The following is a 20401-nucleotide window of genomic DNA, read 5'->3' as shown; positions in this document are numbered from 1 at the left end:
AGAACCCAGAACTTTGGTTCAGGGTTCAGAATTCGAGCTTAGATATATTGTTGTATTTGGCTTTATCTGATTTTCCTACATGTTTCATGCTAAGTGTGCAAAATGTTGCTTTTTACCGCTTTGATATTATCTGAATTGTATATAAACTGTGGCGAAACCCTTCTCTTCTCACCTCCGGGGATGTGATCACTGGTGGAGATTCCCTATTCTGTTAGTGTCATACCTTAAAATAAGAAAGAGGCCGGACAAGTTACTAAGCCGGATGACCTTTTGGTTCCCGGTACGTAGCCCCCTCTTCGACTCGAGTTGTCCGCTCGGGTGCACAGTCTAGAACATATACCCAGGTTTTGAACCTAGAATAACTTGACCTCATGCCGGATCCCTTGTAGGAACGCTTATTTGCATCACGTGCATATGACTTAGGGGACTCAACACAGGGGTTGGGTCCGTCTAGGATAGGTGTACCCGAAATAATGGACCATCCTGATGCATCCTACTTGTGCATTTATCTGTTTTGGACTCGCATGCCGACCGGCTTTGAATATCTGGAAAAATTGAAAAACAAAAAGGGGAAAAGAGAAAATAGCAGTGTAGAGAGTTAATTACCTATATCAGAAAAACCAATGTCCAAGTAGTGCCGTGCTAGAACCACGGAACCTGGGAATGCCTTACACCTTCTCTCGGTTTAACAGAATTCCTTACTCGGATTTTTGGATCGCGGACTGTTAAATAGAGTCAATCTTTTCCTTGATTCGGGATTCAACTAGTGACTTGGGACACCATAAATCTCCCAAGTGGTGACTCTGAATCTATTAATAAACGAATCCCGTTTTGATTGTCCTTTAAGTGGAAAAACTCCTTTACACCCTTGCGGGGTGAAGAAAAAGGAGGTGTGACACTAGGGACCTCAACCAAACATGACAACATATCCCATAACCTCATTCAAACTTTTTCCAACCTTCGGAATGCTCAAAACAACATTAAAACACCAAAATCATATCGGATTCAAGCCTAAGAATTTCAAAAACTTCCAAATTCCGCTTTCGATCAAAAAGTCTATCAAACCTCGTCCAAATGACCTGAAATTTTGCACACACATCCCAAATGACACAACGGACCTATTGTAATTTCCGGAATTCCATTCCGACCCCTATATTAAAATCTCACCTATCAACCGAAAATCGCCAAAATTCCAATTTCGCTAATTCAAGCCTAAATCTACTCCGGACCTCCAGAACACATTTTGAACACGCTCCTAAGTCCCAAATCACCTAACGGATCTAACCAAATCATAAAAATTCCAATCCGAGATCATATACTAACCAGTCCAAACTTGGTCAACCTTTTAAATTTTAAAGCTTCAAACTGAGAATTATTCTTCCAAATCTATTCCGATTATCCTGAAAATCAAAACCGACGATTTACATAAGTCATAATACATAATACGGGGCAAGTCATGCCCAAGAACTGGCGAGCGAAATGCAAAAGCTCAAAACGATCGGTCGGGTCGTTACACTGGTAGAGTCTCACTTATGGGTATGTTGCGCGCCACATTTATAATTGAGAGTCTATAGGTCATTTAGGAAATTTTACCCTTGTTTTGTTCCCAGATCGTGCCATAGAGGTGAGTCATAAGAAGTCAGCATAAAGCTTTCACTAGATTTTGTATGCACCAGAGGTGTAGGTATTACAGCAGATCTTTAAGGCGTAATTTTCCCCTATGTTGAAGGGAGGTTATGAAAGAAACATAAGATACGATGCAAGATTAAAAGGTAAGTAAGGTAAAGGTGAAAAAGATACGACATACTCAAGTACAAAATATTGTGAATAGTCGAGACTTTAGATATAGTTTGGGTTTTAGTTTAGTTTATAGAGGAGACCCTAGTGAAAATTTTATAAATCTCTAAGAGTTAACATTCGAGGACGAAAGTTCTAAAGGGGCGAAGGATGTTACATCCCGTACTTTAATATTAGGATAAGTCGTAGTAATCTATATGAGCTTGAAGGGATTAAGACCATTCATGAGGCTATAGAGTATTTGTGACTATGTTATTATAAGACCCCGTAAGTTTAACAACCTTGATACCGTAAGATATTATGTTAGTGTGATATTTTCTTTTAAGTGGAGTATTTTAGTAAAAGTTTTATAAATATAATTTTGGATAGTTACCATTATTACTATTTTTGGATATGGTAAATTATACTCATAATATAATAAAGTTTATGAGATTTTCTTTATTGTAAAGATAGAAATTATTTTCGCACAAGAAAAGAAGGTTATCTTTTTACTATTTTAAGAATTAAGCGTACGAAAATTTTTACTCTTTATATGAGATTAGGATAATTAAAATTTGAGAAAATATATTTATTTTCACATGGATGTTTTAATGAAATAATAATGTATGTATTGATTTTATATGGTACCACATGACCATGATAGTAAGATGTATAAAGTGTGTTAAAAGTGAACAGTATTTTAAGTAATTTGAGATAATTCTTATTTATACGGGTAAATTAGTAATTATCTAAAATATTTTGGATAAGAACATCACGTGGTAGTAACATGTGATTCATTAAAGTGACTATTAAATCACCTTGATAAGGTGGCATTTAGAGAAGAAACTAAGTAATCCAACCTTGCTAAAATTGGTGTCTCTTAACTATGATACAATCACCCCCCCCCCCCTACCAATTTATTAAGGAGAAATGTATTTTAGGATGGAATTCTCATTCTTAAAGCTTCAGCAAAGCTAATGTCAAAATAGCAACAAAATTGATTCAAATATTTCATACGAAGTCTACCTAATGTTATCGCAGCGTGAGATTTCGATTCTAAGGGAGTACGGTACAATTTTTCTCAAGAATATCATACGGAGTTCTTCCTATTTTGATCTGCCGATACATATTATCGCAACCGATGTGTGTTAGATGGATTGTCAAGAGAATCGGCTCAGGTATGTTAAGGCTAATCCTTCTTTCTTTTGGCATGATCCAAGTAACGATACGTAAACGTAATGTTATTTCATAAATGGTTCTACTCTTAGTAACTAAGAAGGTCTACGTTATTCATTCCTGTAAAATGATATTCAAGCATGAGTAAGTATGCATCTAGTTCCCTATTGAGGTATTTGATAAAGATGTTAATGTTCATAATGGGATTATATGCATGTTCATTTACCACCGTGCTACGGCCGGTTGGGCAGTTACACATTTACCACTAGCTACGGCCGGTCGGGCAGTCATGCATTTACCACGGAGCTACGGCCGGTCGGGCAGTTACTACTGATCAGTTGGACAGTCATGCATCATACATATGGATAATATTCTCAAAGCGAAGAAGCATTATATATATATGTAAGTATAATAAGTATGCATATATGGTGGCACTTCAGAGATTCAGGTTGATTCTTATATGTTTTTAATTAATGTTGACTTATTGTTATGTTTCAGTTCCCCTTACATACTCAGTACATTATTCGTACTGACGTCCTTTTGTTGGGAACGCAGCATTCATGCCTGCAGGTGTAGATAATCAGTTTGATGAGCCCTCATAGTAGACGAGATTGGCATTTAGCGAAGGATCAGTAAGACTCCACCTTATTCAGAGTGCAGCCGAGTCTATGAGTCGTCGTGTTTGGATTTTGTTGCAGACTTATGGGTAGGCCGGTACCCTGTCCCATTTGATGTCAAATAATTTTAGAGGCATTGTAGACATAGGTTCATTTTGTACAGTATGTAAGAGGCCTTGACAGCCCATATGTATTCATATTTTAAGAAAGATGGTTCATTGATACAGTGGTTGCCCACTTACAGTTATGCACTACGAGTTGTTGCCATGTTGTCCCACGATTGTCACAGTAAGAATGACTTACAGAATGGTTCGCTCGGGCCAGTACGACACCGAGTGCCAGTCCTGTCTCCCCAAGTTTGGGGCGTGACAGTTGGTCCGCAGGTGCGAAAGACGACTGGGCAGTGAAATTTCTTTAAAATAGGGATTTGGCCCATTTTCTTCAATTCTCTCTTGGTTGGACGATTTTTGGAGAGCTTCAAGTGAGGGTTTTCATCATCTAAGTCAAGGTAAGTTATTCCCACCTCGTTATAAGTTAAATACATGGTTTGTATAAGGATTTAAACATGGAAAATTGTAGAAATTGTGGGGTTTTGGTAAAAACCTAGAAATTTGTATCTTTGGATTTTGACCACGAATTTTGGCATGGGATTTGGAGTAAATTATAGATTTGAGTTTGTAGTGTTATGGGTAAAGTTTATCTTCAAAAAATTTCCAAATCCGGGCAGGTGGGCCCGAGGGTGATTTTTATCAACTTTTCGAACGAAGTTGGAAATTGTTGTAAATTGGATTAAAATGAGTACAAGAGTATATATTTATGGATTTGCCTATTTATTGACCAGTTTTGGAGTGTTGGGCATCAGTTTGAGTTGATGGAAGGGCTTGGGAGCCGGTTATGGAACTTTGGAGCGAGGTAAGTCTCCTTTCTAACTTTGTAAGAGGGAATTAACCCCATAGGTGAATTAAATTAATACATGCTTCTAATTGAGGGGGCTATGTACGCACGAGGTGATGAGAGTCCATACGTAGCTACTAGCTATGCCTATATCCGGGCAGTGTTAGGTTTACAACATGCCCTTTTGATATTGCTATTTGATTTATGGTTATTGTTTGCCTTGAGAAGAAGCAAGATTTAGGTTGCGTAATAATTGTCTTGAAAAGAATTAAAATTGAGGAATTTAAGATTTTAAAGGTTTTCATTTGAACTTCGTATTTTCGAAAAGAATTGAGGAATATTATAATAAATTAATTAATCTATGTGTAACCGTGTCGCAATTATATTCCGCGAGCGGGGTAAATTTCCAGTACTCTCATCGGAGCGGGCCGTTCGCCTCGGCAGGTTAATAGATGAATCTATGGTTCGTGCCGTTCGATCCTCGGCAGTGCACAATTTATATTTATATGTTGGTTCGGGCCGTTCGGCCCTCGACATTGCACAGTTTATATTTATATGTTGGATCGGGCCGTACGATCTCGGCATGATTTGCGCATGATTGAATTGGTTTCTTGAAATTTATAATAAATGATATCTTCTCTTTGGCCTGAGATAAATTGTTAAATGATGAAAAATAAATTTGGAGATTTCTTAATTATAAAAAATTGCTTACATACTTTAAAATATTGAGCTTACAGCCGTTTTATATACCCCATGTTTAAATTATATCATTGGCTTTTTATTTATATCCTTAGTAAGTGTCGGAGTCGACCCCTCGTCACTACTTCTTCGAGGTTAGACTCGATACTTACTGGGTACGCGTTGTCTTCATACTCATACTACACTTGCCGTACATTTTATTGTACAGACACATGTATATCTAGTGGCCTTGTGGGCGCAACAACATGGTTTATGCGGGGACTTAGGTGAGTTGCACTCCATATTACGACCTGCTGCCAGCAGAGTCTCTTTCAGAGTATTTATATTTTCTTTCTTGTCCAAATTTGTATTCCGGACAGTTGTTGTATTTTATTTTATTTCCTAGTTAATACTCATGCACTTGTGACACCGAGTTTTGGTGTGAGTATGGGTTTTTCAGTATGGAATTTGTTAAAAACATTACTATTTACTCTGTAAATTCCATCTATTATTATTTAATTGTAGGAAATTATGATTTCAAAAATATTAAAATGAGAACTAAATTAAGTATTTATTTTTGGCTTGACTAACAGTGGTGTTCGGCGCCATCACGACCTTTAATAGATTTTGGGTCATGACAACATGGTATCAGAGCACTAGGTTCACTTAGGTCTCACGAGTCATGAGAAAGTCTAGTAGACTCTTACGGATCGGTACGGAGACGTCTGTACTTATCTTCGAGAGGCTACAGGACTGTTATGAGCACTTCCCTTCTTGATTCTTCATCGTGAGATTTGATTCCTCTAAGGCTTATGCCTTTATTTATTTCTTATTCAATATTATGCGACGTGAAGCGCTTGCTATCAATTGAGAGTCGTAATGGTGCTACAGATGTGGTGCAGGATGTTTCTTCCTACGTACTTGATTGGGCTATTGTCGTTGCCTTGCGGAAGGTCATTCTGTCGTTTAAGCCCAGTATCAGTATTACCTAAGGCCTTGAGATTTTGCATTGATTGTTATGATGATTCATGCGTTGCTATCACACAGTATTGGTGTAATGGTAGGGTGCTTGCATATGTGTCGAAGTAGTGAATAACTTGAAAGGAGGTTTGCTCAATGCATGATTAAGAGATTCTCTATTCTATTTCTGGCTGAGGAAAGGCAATAGGACTATGAATGTTCAGGTTTGGGTTGATGGAGTAATGAGACTTGGTATTTTCGAGCGTGGTAGAATTTTTATCAATAATGTGGTGTCGTCGCCCTTGATCGAATGTGTTAAGTTCGCCGGTGTTATGGTCTTCGTCAAATCTCCCTCGGGACAGGGAAGTGTGAAATAGTACCAGAGAAGCGGCTATCAGAGATCGCAGTGTGTGGTGGTTCATGATTTAATCAGTGTTCCTGGTGTTGATGGCTCGAAAAAGATGCTCTTAGAAAGAGTTTAAAGTTGGTAGCGATCTATTGGTTCAGATGCTACAGAGATGGATTTTGACTTAAGCCAGCAACTCGGTAGCGAAGGATGAGGAAGGACATGTGTGGGAGGTATCTTGCGGTGGATAAACTTCTCGAAGGCCAGGAGTGAGAAACAAGAGTCTAATAGTTGCTTAAAAGAGTGAGTTTGACCAAAGTTGGAGAGTGGCAGAGTAGCATATGGGTTCTGTGATAGGATGACTACACACCTTGAGAAAGGTTTTGAGTGATTTGGGATTCATGGTGGACAGTGACTAGTTCTACGGACTTAATTTGGAATATTGGCTATTATACGGCGGGAGATTGGATACGACATAAAGGAGTTGCTTGATATGAAGAAGGATACAACATGACATTGGATTGGAATGTATTGTCGCACCTTTAGTTGATATCCATGAGGAGTGAACGGACTTGTACAGCTGGTGAATGAGCACATGCCCAGGATGAGTTACTGATTTTGTAGTAATTGTACCCAGTGCAGCAACATTGGAAGATGTCGGCATATAATTTCCACAAGCGGGTTATCTCCTATGAGCAGGATAGCGGTCACGTGGTTGTCTGCTTGTGCGGTTTCTGGTTATCGGTGTAATGACAGGTTAATATGACTAAGGAAAGAAAGCATTAGTGGTAATTCGAGCAAAGGACTTGAGGAATATGTGCTATATTTGGGCTTTATCGATTCATGTTCAGTTTGGGAAGACTCAGAGTTTCTGCTTCTGGTGGGAGTAATGTACAAAGGAAAAAAATTCAGTCGGGTGCTTCTCGGATAGGGTTTTTACGTGCTAGTAGAGCACTAGAGTTTGGCTTATACTCGGGGCCAATTTAGAGTGGGTGAGTCTCAACACTGGTCCTAGCTGGTTCAAGAATTTGAGTACAGTGCCTAAGGACTTGGAATTTTCTATGTTATCATTGGGTATGCGATGCAGTATTAAAGGAAGGGAAGACGTAGCTTCGGATTCGCGGAAGGACTTGCAGAACGAGTGTACTAGTTGGCGATGCTATTGTGCGCTTAAGGAGAATATGAGATGGTTCATGGGTATTGAGACGATATGGTCTCGTGGGTTGGGTCACTCGGGATGAGTGTTGTTGGGCTTTGTTACGTTTATGAATGGAGATATTATTATTTCTAAGGCAAGTTAAGAATAAATTGGGAGAAGACGGGTCGGCTTGTAATGGTTGAATCGACATGATTGTGGCCGTTGTCAGTTCCTTTAGCGTGTTTAGTTGTATATGTGATTTGTGGCGGGACATGCGAGGCTTGATATCCACCATAATTCGATCGATTTGGGAGGCATTTCGTTCTAAGGACTAAGTTGAGTAAATAAATTCCGGAAGAGTCATGTCGGTTTAGATGGCGACATGAGGTTGTAATTCCCGCGGTTTGAGAATTCAGTTGTGTGTTGCAATGATTCTTCTGAGATGAGCTAAGTTAAAGGTTTCTGTATAATGAAGTGTTTATTCTATTTAGTGGTTCAGGAGTTGTGGTGAAATTCTTATATTGTCGGGTATTGGCATGTTAGGTGCAGTAAGCGGCATGGGAGTTGGAAGTTGAGGATCAATGTTGCCGTTTGGTGTTGGAAAGAATATCACGAGCTCGGGTGAGCAAGAAAGGATTCGGATGGTTAGAGTAAGCTGGTATTGTCTTTAGCGTCACCTGAGATCAGTGTCCTGTGTAAGAGGTTTTGCGTACTGATTTCGAATTCTTGATTTACTTTGTGGCATTAGTGTGGCCGGTGGTATGGATGTGCAGACTTGTTACCTGGTATGGAAGGTCGTGAGAGCGTCCCACGGGAAGATTATATAAGTGTGACATGTAGTCACTTGATTGATTGAAGATTGAAACCAATTGTGGAGATTTTTGGCACTATCGCTAATGTGAGAGTTTAGGCCTCAAAGGCGCTCTATTCAGTTGGTTGTGAATTGTGGAAGTTTGGTCCGGATTCGACGGCTGTTCTTATGTGTCATGAATAGGTCATTGTGGTCCTTGAGAGGTTATTTGCCCAAGCATGGTATGATTAGAATCAGATGATGTTCGTTGATGGGTCCAAATGTGGATGTGTACTCTACACCAGCCTCGGTGTGTTCATTCAGCATAGCACTCCTTATGGGGGAGTATTCGGACGTTGCATGTTATTTCATTGTCGACTATTTCATGTAATACTCTATTGTGCCGTGTGGGTTGTGAGACGGCTTGATTAGTTGCACATGTGTTGAGGTTCCGCGTAGCGGTGGGTCTATGTGAGTAGGACGTCTCTCGAGATGCAAATCATGTATCGCACTTTAGTCGTGTTTGAGTTTTGTGGTGTATAGCGCTATCTGTCTCCCTAGAGATGGTATTACGCACTTGGCGTGTTTGTGGTCGATATTCGGGTATTTCGTAGTTATGAGCATTTTAGCTCGGTAAGTATTTCCTTATAGATTATTATGTGTGGATCGGGTGGCACGACGCCACGGGTATGTTGTTTGGATCGGGTGGCATGCCGCCACGGGTATCATTGTCGGATCGGGTTGCATGCTGCAACGATATCATGTGTGGATCGGGTTGCACGCCGCAACAGTGTGATGTTGAGTACAGTTTCCCATATCTATTCTTGTGTGTTTTGCTTCTCATTTATGAGGAAGGTTCATAACATCTTTTCGCTTATTAAATTATTTACGTGGGTTGAGAAGTTCTTTCCAGATCTCATTTCTCTTTATGTATTGCATTCAAGGTTGTGGCTTGTTAGCACTCTGTGGCATCATATGAGACTTTTTGCAGTGTCTGAGGTGGCCTATCACCTGAGCAGCTTGTACTGAGTGAGATGAGATTATTGGACCTGGGATCAGTGCGATCAGATTTGTATGAGGCACATTAAAGAGTAAATATCGATATTCAGTCCATATTGAGGTAGTGGTTCTTGTCGGGAGGAGAGAATCCATGAATTGTGATTCGGCAGGTGTTATGAGTTTCTACACATCTCTTCTGTCGTGACAGTATTGTGAGAGTTATAACAGGACTTATATGCTTCATGAGGTGTTTTGAGGGCATCAGATTCGTGGGATTTCGGTTGTTGTTGTCAGAGGATGTTATTATGGTCATGTGAATAATGCGGTGCATGGTGTGAATTCGGTAAGAGTATATAATCATGTATTGGTACATCGTGTAGTGATGGATACGGTGTTCGTATGTTAAAAGCGGGCCTGGTGGAAAATCCCGGATGTTGGAATTTGGCTCTAAGGCTAATTTGACTAAACAAAAGAGGAATCTTCAGATTTTCTCGAGCAAATGTGCTCAACTGAGATGTGGTAGCACGGGTAGGTGCACGAGGTGTTAAACAGTTATTTTAGACAACTCCAGCGCAGTTCTTAGCACGTTCGAGGATGAACGTATGTTTAAGTGGGAGAGAATGTAACGACCCGACCGGTCGTTTTGAGCTATAGCGCGTCATTCAGCGGTTTAAGGCCATGAGCAGCTTCGCTTCAGGTATTATGACTCGTACGCGTGGTCGGAATTGAATTTCGGGAAGTTCGGAGTTGATTTGGAAAGAAAATTCTCATTTCGGAAGCTTTAAGTTGGAAGAATTTGACTAAAGTTGGATTTTGAGTAAACGACCTCGAAATCGGGATTTGAAGGTTCCAGCATATTTGTATGATGATTTCGGACTTTGGTGTATGTTCGGATAGGGTTTTGGATGACCCGGGAAAGTTTCGGCGCCTATTGTGGAAGTTAGAATTTTTGGAAGAATTTAATAAATTTGGTTTGAAGTGCATTTCAATGTTATGGAGGTCCGTTTGGGATTTCGAGTCTGAGAATAGCTCCGTATGGTGATTCTGGTATTGGGAGCGCGTCTGGAAGTGGATTTGGAGGTTCGTAGGTCATTTTGGGGTCAATTGGCGAAAGTTAGAAATTTGAAGGTTTTGAGAAGTTTGACCGGGAGTGGACCTTTTGTAATCGGGGTCAGATTCCAATTCCAAAAGTTGGAGTAGGTCCGTAATGTTGAATGTGACTTGTGTGCAAAATTTGACGTCAATCGGACGTGATTTGATAGGTTTCGGCATCGTATATAGAAGCTTGATGTTCTAAAGTTCATTAAGCTTGAATTGGGTTGTGATTCGTGATTTCGATGTTGTTTGATGTAATTTGAAGGCTCAACTAAGTTCGTAATGTGGTTTTGGGACGTGTTGGTATAATTGGTTGAGGTCCCGAGGGCCTCGGGTGAATCCCGAATGGTTTATGGGTTGAATTTGGCCTTATGAAAATGCTGAGGCTGCTGTCATCTGGTGTAACCGCACCTGTGAGGTTTTGGCAGCATGTGCGGGGGACGCAGAAGCGGCCTAGGAGTCGCAGAAGCAGAGCAGGACAGTCAGGGGAAGGACCGCAGGTGCGTAGTTTTGGCCGCATCTGCGCAAGCGCAGAAGCAATGAAATGGGCGGAGAAGCGGAAGAGGGCCGCATGAGCGGAATTTTTGCCGCACCTGTGAAGCCGCTGAAGCGGCTGTTGGTCCACAGGTGCAAAAGACGGCTGGGCAGTGGAGTTTCTTTAAAACGGGGATTTGGCCCATTTTCTTCCGTTCTCTCTTGGTTGGACGAATTTTGGAGAGCTTCAAGTGAGGGTTTTCATCATCTAAGTCAAGGTAAGTTATTCCCACCTCATTATAAGTTAAATACATGGTTTGTATAAGGATTTAAACATGAAAAATTGTAGAAATTATGGGGTTTTAGTAGAAAACCTAGTAATTTGTATCTTTAGATTTTGACCACGAATTGGGCATGTGATTTGAAATAAATTATATATTTGAGTTCGTAGTGTTATGGGTAAAGTTTATCCTCAAAAATTTTCGGAATTCGGGCACGTGGGCCCGAAGATGATATTTATCGACTTTTCAAACGGAGTTGGAATTGTTGTAAATTGGATTTTAATGAGTATTAGAGTATATATTTATGGATTTACCCATTAATTGACTAAGTTTTGGAGCGTTGGGCATCGGTTTGAGTTGATAGAAGGGCTTGGGAGCCGGTTATGGAACTTCGGAGCGAGGTAAGTCTCCTTTCTAACCTTGTAAGAGGGAATTAACACCATTAGGTGAACTAAATTAATATATGCTTCTAATTGTGAGGGCTACGTACGCACGAGGTGACGCGAGTCTGTTCGTAGCTACGAGCTATGCCTATGTCGGGATAGTGTTTGGTTTACATCATGCCTTGTTGATATTGCTCTTTGATTTATGGTTATTCTTTGCCTTGAGAAGAAGCAAGATTTATGTCGCGTAATAACTGTCTTGAAAAGAATTGAAATTGAGGAATTTAAGATTTTAAAGGTTTTCATTTGAACCTCATATTTTCGAAAAGAATTGAGAAATATTATAATAACTTAAGAAATCTATGTGTAACCGTATCGCATTTATATTCCGCGAGCGGGATAAATTTTCACTACTCTCATGGGAGCGGGTCGTTTGCCTCGGCAGATTAATAGATGCATATATGGTTCGTGCCGTTCGACCCTCGACAGTGCACAATATATATTTATATGTTTTTTCGGGCCGTTCGACCCTCGGCAGTGCAACATTTATATTTATATATTGGATCGGGCCGTACGACCTCGGCATGATTTGCGTATGATTGAATTGATTGCTTGAAATTTATAATAAATGATATTTCCTCTTTGGCCTGAGATAAATTGTTAAATTATGAGAAATAAATTTGGAGATTTCTTAATTATAAAATAATTGCTTACTTACTTCAAAATATTGAGCTTACAACCGTTTTATATAACCCATGTTTAAATTATATCATTGACATTTTATTTATAGCCATAGTAAGTGTCGGAGTCAACCCCTCGTCACTACTTCTTCGAGGTTAGACTGGATACTTACTGGGTACGCATTGTCTTCGTACTCATACTACACTTGCTGCACATTTTGTTGAACAAACACATGTATGTCTAGTGGCCTTGTGGGCGTAGCGGCGTGGTTGATGCAGGGACTTAGGTGAGTTACACTCCATATTACGACCCGCAGCCAGCAGAGTCTCCTTCAGAGTATTTATATCTTCTTTCCTGTCCAAATTTGTATTCTCGACAGTTGTTGTATTTTATTTTATTTCCTAGTTAATTCTCTTACACTTGTGACACCGGATTTTGGGGTGAGTATGGGTTCTTCAGTATGGAATTTGTTAAAAACATTACTATTTACTCTGTAAATTTTATCATTTATTATTTAATTGAAGGAAATTATGATTTCAGAAATATTAAAATGAGAATTAAATTAGGTATTTATTTTTAGCTTGCCTGACAGTGGTGTCCGGCGCCATCACGATCTTTAATGGATTTTGGGTCGTAACATTTTTTTTCATACCTACCCCGAAGGATAATGTATAAAGGGAGTTTTTCCATTTAAAGTGACATTATTCGAAATGGGATTATTTTTTTATTTTTAGAGTCGCCACTCGGGAAAGGATGGGCTTTTGGTGTCCAGAGTCACCGGTTTAATTTAAATCCCAAATCGAGGAAAAATTTCGACTTCCCAATTGGAGTCTGCGAACCAGAAATTCTGTGTAAGGAATTCTGTTGACCCGAGGGAAGGTGTTAGGCACCCCCGGATCCCGTGGTTCTAGCACGGTCGCTTAAATTATTATAATTGGCTAACAATCTGATTTTCATACATACCATCCTATAGTACCATTTTATAAATTTTTGTTTAACCGCTTTTTAATTAGTTTTTATGAAAGTGAACGCCGTTTAAGAGCGTGTTCTTGGATCGCGTCACATGAAATGCACCTGGATCCTCGACACCTCCTATTCAACGTTTTGGGATTGGGATTTGGGTCGCATGAAATGCACACCCGTATTTAAGAAGGTAAAATTATTAAAAAGCGCGCCTAAAGTGGCTAGTGTCTTATTAACTTTGCGGGAAGCCATGAAAATTCGCTAAATGGCACATCCCGAATTTCTAAAATATTTTAATAAAACGTTTAATGAGGGCCCCGCAAGTTTTGCATTTCGTTTGGCGAGGCTCATCTCAATTTATTTATTTAAAGGCCAGTCCTAAAACATGCTACGAGAGCTGTTAAACAAACAAGAATGCAAGAACGAAATGTTTTGCTAAGATTAATACAGTAACGTTCCATCAAAGATTCCAAATCTGTTTTTTTTTAAAAAAATTCAATTCTCATGTCCCAATATTCCAACACAGAAGAAAACTTTAACTGACTTCCATTTATCTCTCACTTTCTTAAATCAATCCAAAGTCCACACTCATTCCATATATCAAGGAACCTTGCACCATGTCAAAGTTAACATAAGGGCATTAATTAAAAGACAAGTCTTTAAAATAATTCAAACAAACGGATGATTCAATACTCCAATTCTACCATTTAGGTGCATTAAGCTAATAAGGACACCAAGCATATTCATCAATTAAACGTCAAAAAATACGAAAGCAGGCAGAGACATTCTTGCTGTGAAATTGAAACAAGGATAAGAAAGCATGGACCTCAAAGAGCGATAACTTTCCGATTAATGGAGTTCCGAGTTTACATTTCTATTCAGTTGAGAAGCAAACGAGAATCTGACCAAGGAATTGAGCAGCGAACAAAGAGCCAACAGGGACACGAACGTGACAGAACCTCGAACAACCATTCAGATCACACCCATATCAGTTTCATGCTCAAAGTTTCTGCCGCTTCTCTTTTGAATTATAGGATTCAAAGATTCATGGCTGCCGTCTTTTTTGTAGTCTAGGTGTAGGGATTGAAAAACTTAGGGTAGGGTTTCTATAATTGGGTATTTTATATGGAAGTGGGAAGGGATGATGGCCATTAGATTAGAAGGAAAATAGATAGCTAGGATTACATCTTGCACTTAAATGGGCTAATGGGTTGGGAAGAATGGGCTAAGGGTAATTGGGTTGGACCATGTTTTTTTGTGTCTCAATTTTGGGCTAAGAAGACTCCAAAAATTNTTTTTTTTGTATTTTCAAATAACATATAAAAATAAAAATAAGGTGCAATTTTGTATTTTTTTTCAGTTTTATGAAAGATACGTAAACTAATTTTTTTTTTGTAATTTTCATTTTCTTTGTAGTAAAATAAAGCAAAAAGAGTCAAAATTAGTTGAAATAGCTGTATTAGGCCTAAATTAAATATTTACATGCTAAAATGGGTGAAATTTCGGGGAGGGTCAAAAATCACATGTCTGCACTTGGTCGTCAAAATTTATTAACTTAGGTCCAAATTTTTATTTATATATTTTTTCACTGGTGAGAATTTTTAACCTATCATAGTGAGTAATGTTTTTGTATTAGCAGCGTAGAAGCAGATTTCTTGCTGGAAAAAATGAGTTTGACTTCTCAATGTTGAATTTCTTTTCAATGGCGACTGAATTTTAGATTTTATTTTTGGTATTTGGCTGAATATAGTGATTCTTAATTTTTAGGTAGTTACACAGTTTTACCTTGTGTTTTGCTTTCTCCATGATATATCATATACGACACGTTAAAATCAGACTATAAATGGAAATATCTTAACGAATTGGTAGTCAAAGCTGACGTGAATTTTCAAAATAAAAAACATCTGTCGACGCCAAACTTGACTTTCTATGTACCATGTATCTCTCTATGCGCAATGGTCAATTTCCCAGTACTTTCTGCACATCTTAGTGGGATTAGTATTTCCTAGAAGCTGTCATTGCCAAGTAGCCTGTAGGCTGTAGGACATATAAAAATGATGAATCCTACTTTTTTCTCCCTTTATCTATTATTTTCCTTGTTATTAAGTGTAAATAGTGTTAGCTTTTTTTAATAGGGAAAATGCCATCCTTTTTGCTTGTTCGTCATCCATACCCTCGTATTATAAGTTTATTTAAGTTCTTGGAACAAAATTCATGTCTGATTGATACAAAATTCGACTAAATTAACCGTTACAAGTGAGAAAGGATTTAAAAGAAATTGGAATGAGGGAGTTATATGTTATCAAGATAAGGTTTCAAATATTTTAATTGAAACAGTGGATCGTATTAGTAGTCTTTCCATTAGTAATGACGCATATTGGCAAAGTTAATATTTATAATATCCTGCATGATTTGGTGTGAACACGGTCTCCAAGTAAGACTGTCTTAAGATATTATTCCCTCCGGTTCATAATAACTGACAATTTTACCTTTGACACCCATTGAAAAAATACTAACTCCTAAAGAAAAAAATATATATTACTAAATTAACCTTAATTAATTGTTACCTTGACACATTGGAATATGTTGGGTGTGCGAACAAAGTCCCATATTGGTAGCTGAAAAGATTGGGAGTCTACATATAAGGTGTAGGGATCTCTTAATGGTGTGAGGCCTTTTGGGGAAAAACCGTATGGGCTTGGCCCAAAGCGGACAATATCACACCATATTAAGAGTGTATTTGGGCTAGTTTAGCCCAACAGAATATGTAAATAAGGGCAGATTTTGGAAAAATAAAATTAATTTCTTCTTAATTATGTAAATGGACACTTATTTTGGACCAAAATAAAAAGGTAAAATGATTACTTATTATGGACAGGAGGAAATATCTATTATTGAAGACAAGTGGCACATGTTCCCGTGTTATTATAAATTAAAGTAAAAATATATGTTAATTAATTACGATTTAGTAATAAAAATATATATGAAGACATGCATGATGCACCATATATTTATTTGATTAGTACAAATATAAGTTTTCGTTAGTGAAAGAATGGGAAAAGCAGAGGGTCAGGTAATTACACCCTCACGACTTCAAATGCTTATCCATCTTCTCACTCAAACAAAGAGTTGCTACTCACCAGCTTGTACAGCGGTTGAATTTGTTTTCTCCTCTTTGGATTACTTACCTTTCTGATTAGTTCTCTTTTCTTCTTAATTTTTGTGCATTTTTCAAGTTACAACAACATGAATCGTTCTAAGTGTATTATGTATTCTTGAAATGATAAGGGATGGTAAAAAGATGGATTGAAAATATACTATTATTCTATCTGGATTTCCTATTAAAAATTAACAGTCGTTTTTTCTAGGGATAAAACCGACAGAATACCGCCGATAATCAGAAGGACGTCCCTTAAAATAATCAACCGACAGTATCAGAAATTTCCAAATAAAAACTATGCGGCATTTTCTGAAAATATAATCTGTCTGGAAAAGAAGATAAATAACCGACGGGGCACCGACAATATTGTTTAATAGAAAAACAGACATTTCAATTAAATAACCAAGGGTAGCCCAGTTGTAATAAATAAATTGCATCAAAAAAATAATCGAGACCAAAAAATATTGCAACAATCTTAGTATTTTATTTCAATGATTGAGTTTACAATCTTTGTGATTCCTCTGATTCTTCTTTTCTGATATAAATTCAAGGGCTATTGAGCTTGATCTTGAATTTATGTTTGTTTTCACGAACGATGATCTTGAATTCAGCTAGCACGAACTTTGATTTGAACACGTGCTCCTTTACCTTAATTTGTTCTTTGTTCTTGAGCTTGAACTTGATTACTTGAAGCTTGAAGCTTGAAGCTTGCAGAGAAGTTTGCGGCGTTTGATCCACGAGCTCTCTCTTGCTTCTGTTAGGACTTCTGGTGTCTTTTTCTTGAGTTGTGAAGACCTCAATTTATAGTTGTGAAGAGAAGAGTTATCATGAGAACAAAACCCTTTCCGACCAATCAGATTGAAGCTAATAAGGCATCATTTGACTGGCCAAAAAATATATCACTTGTGTTGGCCCAAGTGAAGGTTAGTTTGAAATTGACAAAGGAAGCTCAGGCATGAACCAGGTCCATCCCTCAGGTGCACAAAAACGGGCAGATTCGAGCATGTGATACACGTGAAGGAGATAAGCTTAACTTTGTGTATTTAATATCTCCTTGGTCGAAAAGGTTGCATAATTGATAAGGAGAAGGACTCCTTACTCAAAGAGAACATTATCCAAGATAAGAACGGGGTTAGAAGTTGAGATCAACTAGGACTCTTCCACCAAGGAAGAAGTTGCATCAGAACTCTAGTTATTCTTCATCTACTAACTCTATAAATTGCAGGATGTTCTCACATTACATGTTGCACAAAAATGCAGAAGTTAAACGTGAATTGAGAGAAAAAAATAGCAAGGCTTTTGCAAGCATTCGTGTGTGATTCAAGTGTGCAAACCTGAAGCTACATGAACCAGATTGAAGAACCAGCTCCATAAAGAGTTTTATGTGTCTTTTTATTCTAGTTCAATTGTAGTAGGTATTTAATGTTGTACCTTTTAGCTTTATCTAGAAGCAATTGTATTAGGTACTTAGAGTTTTCAAGTTAGAGTTAACTTGAATTGTCGCAACATTTGAGGCTATGTGCTACAACGGAAAGTTAATCCTAGGTTTACAAAAAATTTTTAAATGCAGTTTTTGCTCAGTGATTTTAGTGAGAGTTTGGGAAAATCCCACTGGAAGGGTAGTCGTGGTTTTTTCACCTTTTGAGCCAGTGTTTCTCACGTAATATCTCTGTTATCTTTTAATTTCTATATTTATTATTCCGCAACAGTATAGTTGGAACACATAAAGAAACCAATCTTCTATAAATAGGGTAAACGAAAAATTGTGGCACACACACAAATCATCCTCCCCCCCCCTCTTGTGTGGTATTGAAGTTAGAACATCAATCGGTACAGAGCATGTTATCCTTGAAGAGCTAACAACTCTAGGATCAGATCAAGATAGTGCAACCACCTGGAAATTGAAGGACAATCCACTGCTAGGCCTCCACTCTTTAATGGCCAGTACTATTTCCTGGTGAAGAACAGGATGAGAGACACCATCATCCTAAGGAGACTATGAACTTTGGGACATTGTACTAATGTCCCCTGGCACTACAAAGAAGAATGCTGAAGGAGTGATGTGTCGAAGACTAGAGCTGACTGTACTGCTGAAGATTTGAAGATGTGGGAAAAGAATGCCAAGGCCACAGAAAATGGCTTGTGGTGGACTAGGTCCCAGACGAGTACAGGTATTAAAGTTGACTACTGCTAAGGAGATCTAGGACACTCTACAAGTGGCCCATGAAGAAATCCTCAATCCAAAGTAAGAATCAAGAGGACAACACTGCCTGTACTCTCAATATGAGAATTCACCATGAAGGAAGGAGAAACCATCCAAGAGATGTACACAAGGTTCACCACCCACTACAATGAACTAAGTCTGCTTGAAGAATTATCTTAAGAAGACAAGGTTGAGAAAATCTTGACAAGGTCTTGCCAGTAACTTGGAAAACAAAACACTGTTATTCAGGAATCAAAGAACATTGCTACTCTCAAGTGGATGATGCTGATTGGAAATCTCACTGCCTATGAACTGAGAAGGCAAACCATGAAGATGGATGCCCCAAGAAGGAAAGAAGCCTGACTTCAGAATATCTGAAGGTGCAGACTTAGAGGATGATGAAATGGCTATGATCACAAGGGTTTCAAGATAGTACCTAATTGAGAGGAAAGGGTCTTCAAGAGGTGCAACCTTCAAACAAACCAAAGGCCCCTGAAAAATAGAACAACGAGGGCTGTCTACCAAGTGTGGTAAGACTGACCACATGATCAAGAATTGTCCTCATGGGAAATTGAATGGAAGAAAGAAAGGGCTGAACGAAGAAACAGGAAGAAGGAACAGGTTCAACCCAAGAAGAACAAAGGATCGACAAAGGCTATGGTTGCTGCTTGGAGAGAAAGCTCAGATGAGGATTCAAAAGATGAAGCTGGAATGAACAATCACTTATGGACATTGAGATCAGATGATGAACAAGAGGTAAGTGATTCATCTGAAAGACAAGATTAAATTTTGTCTAAAGGAAAAGCATATGAATTACTGCTAGACCTCATTGATGAGTCTGAGGTCATAAACAATGAGAAGGAACAGCTGTCTAGGGAATGTGTATCCTAAAAGCTAAGTTGCAAAAATCTGGAACTCGGGCTAGTGAAAGTGATAGTAAAAAATACTGAGTTGAAGAACCAGGTTCTTGAACTTGACACCACTGTCTTAGAACTTAGAATATTGAAAATTTAAAACTATAAATTAGGAATAGGTAAAAGAGAAAGCTGATCACACACAACACCTCACCTTAGAAGAAAATTTAGGAAAAATGAAGGATAGTTGTACAAGAGAGATGAGCAGAAAGAGTCACCAAAAAGAAGATCTAGGCAAGGTGAAGCATGAACTAGACAGAACTTGCAAATGGAATAAGCCCTCTGATGCACTATCCTGGCTACAAGAGCATCACAGTACCAATAGAGAGAACTTGGCTATGGGACCCCAATACCTAAGTGGGATCCCAAAAGCAAGTACATCACACTTCCTGAGAACAAAATCTGCACACACCGAGGTGCAAGACTGGTCATTACAAAAGTGAGTGTTAATGCAAAAGAAAAGGCCAGTCAAAAGAACAAAATCTTTGTTCAAGGGAAAAATATGCTAGCTGGATGGCTAAAAAAGAATTTAATTCACCCATTTGCCTATAGAAAGGACCCAAACTAGTTTGGTCCTAAGATAACCCCTGATTTTCGTTTTCAGATCCAAGTAAAGGGAAGTAGCCAAAATAGGTACTATGAATGATGGCTGCTCAAAGCATATGACTGGAAGTAAGAACCAGTTCCTTTTCACTTGAGAACCTAAAAGGAGGTAATGTCTCCTTTTGAAATGTAAGAAAAGGCGAGATCATTGGGTTGGAAAGATAGGTAAGACAGACTCTCATTTCATTGAGAATGTCTACTTGATAGATGGCTTGAAATATAGCCTAATCAGTGTATCACAACTGATGTGACAGAGGTAAACTTCGGTAG

At 38.5% G+C, this 20401-nt stretch overlaps 1 long non-coding RNA gene across 1 annotated transcript in view; it reads right to left on the bottom strand.

The window, feature by feature from the left end:
* Window positions 1–14423, bottom strand: part of LOC109214713 — a 28884-nt gene extending 14461 nt beyond the window's left edge. Inside the window, exon 1 of the long non-coding RNA XR_002066231.1 lies at window positions 14078–14423. This is a non-coding gene — a long non-coding RNA (uncharacterized LOC109214713). The remainder of the gene's footprint in view (window positions 1–14077) is intronic.

Source organism: Nicotiana attenuata, chromosome 1 (assembly GCF_001879085.1).
Source record: "Nicotiana attenuata strain UT chromosome 1, NIATTr2, whole genome shotgun sequence".
In the NCBI taxonomy this organism is placed as follows: Eukaryota; Viridiplantae; Streptophyta; class Magnoliopsida; order Solanales; family Solanaceae; genus Nicotiana; species Nicotiana attenuata.
The sequence above is the reverse complement of the archived record's forward strand: the minus strand, read 5'-3'. Positions and strand labels throughout refer to the sequence as shown.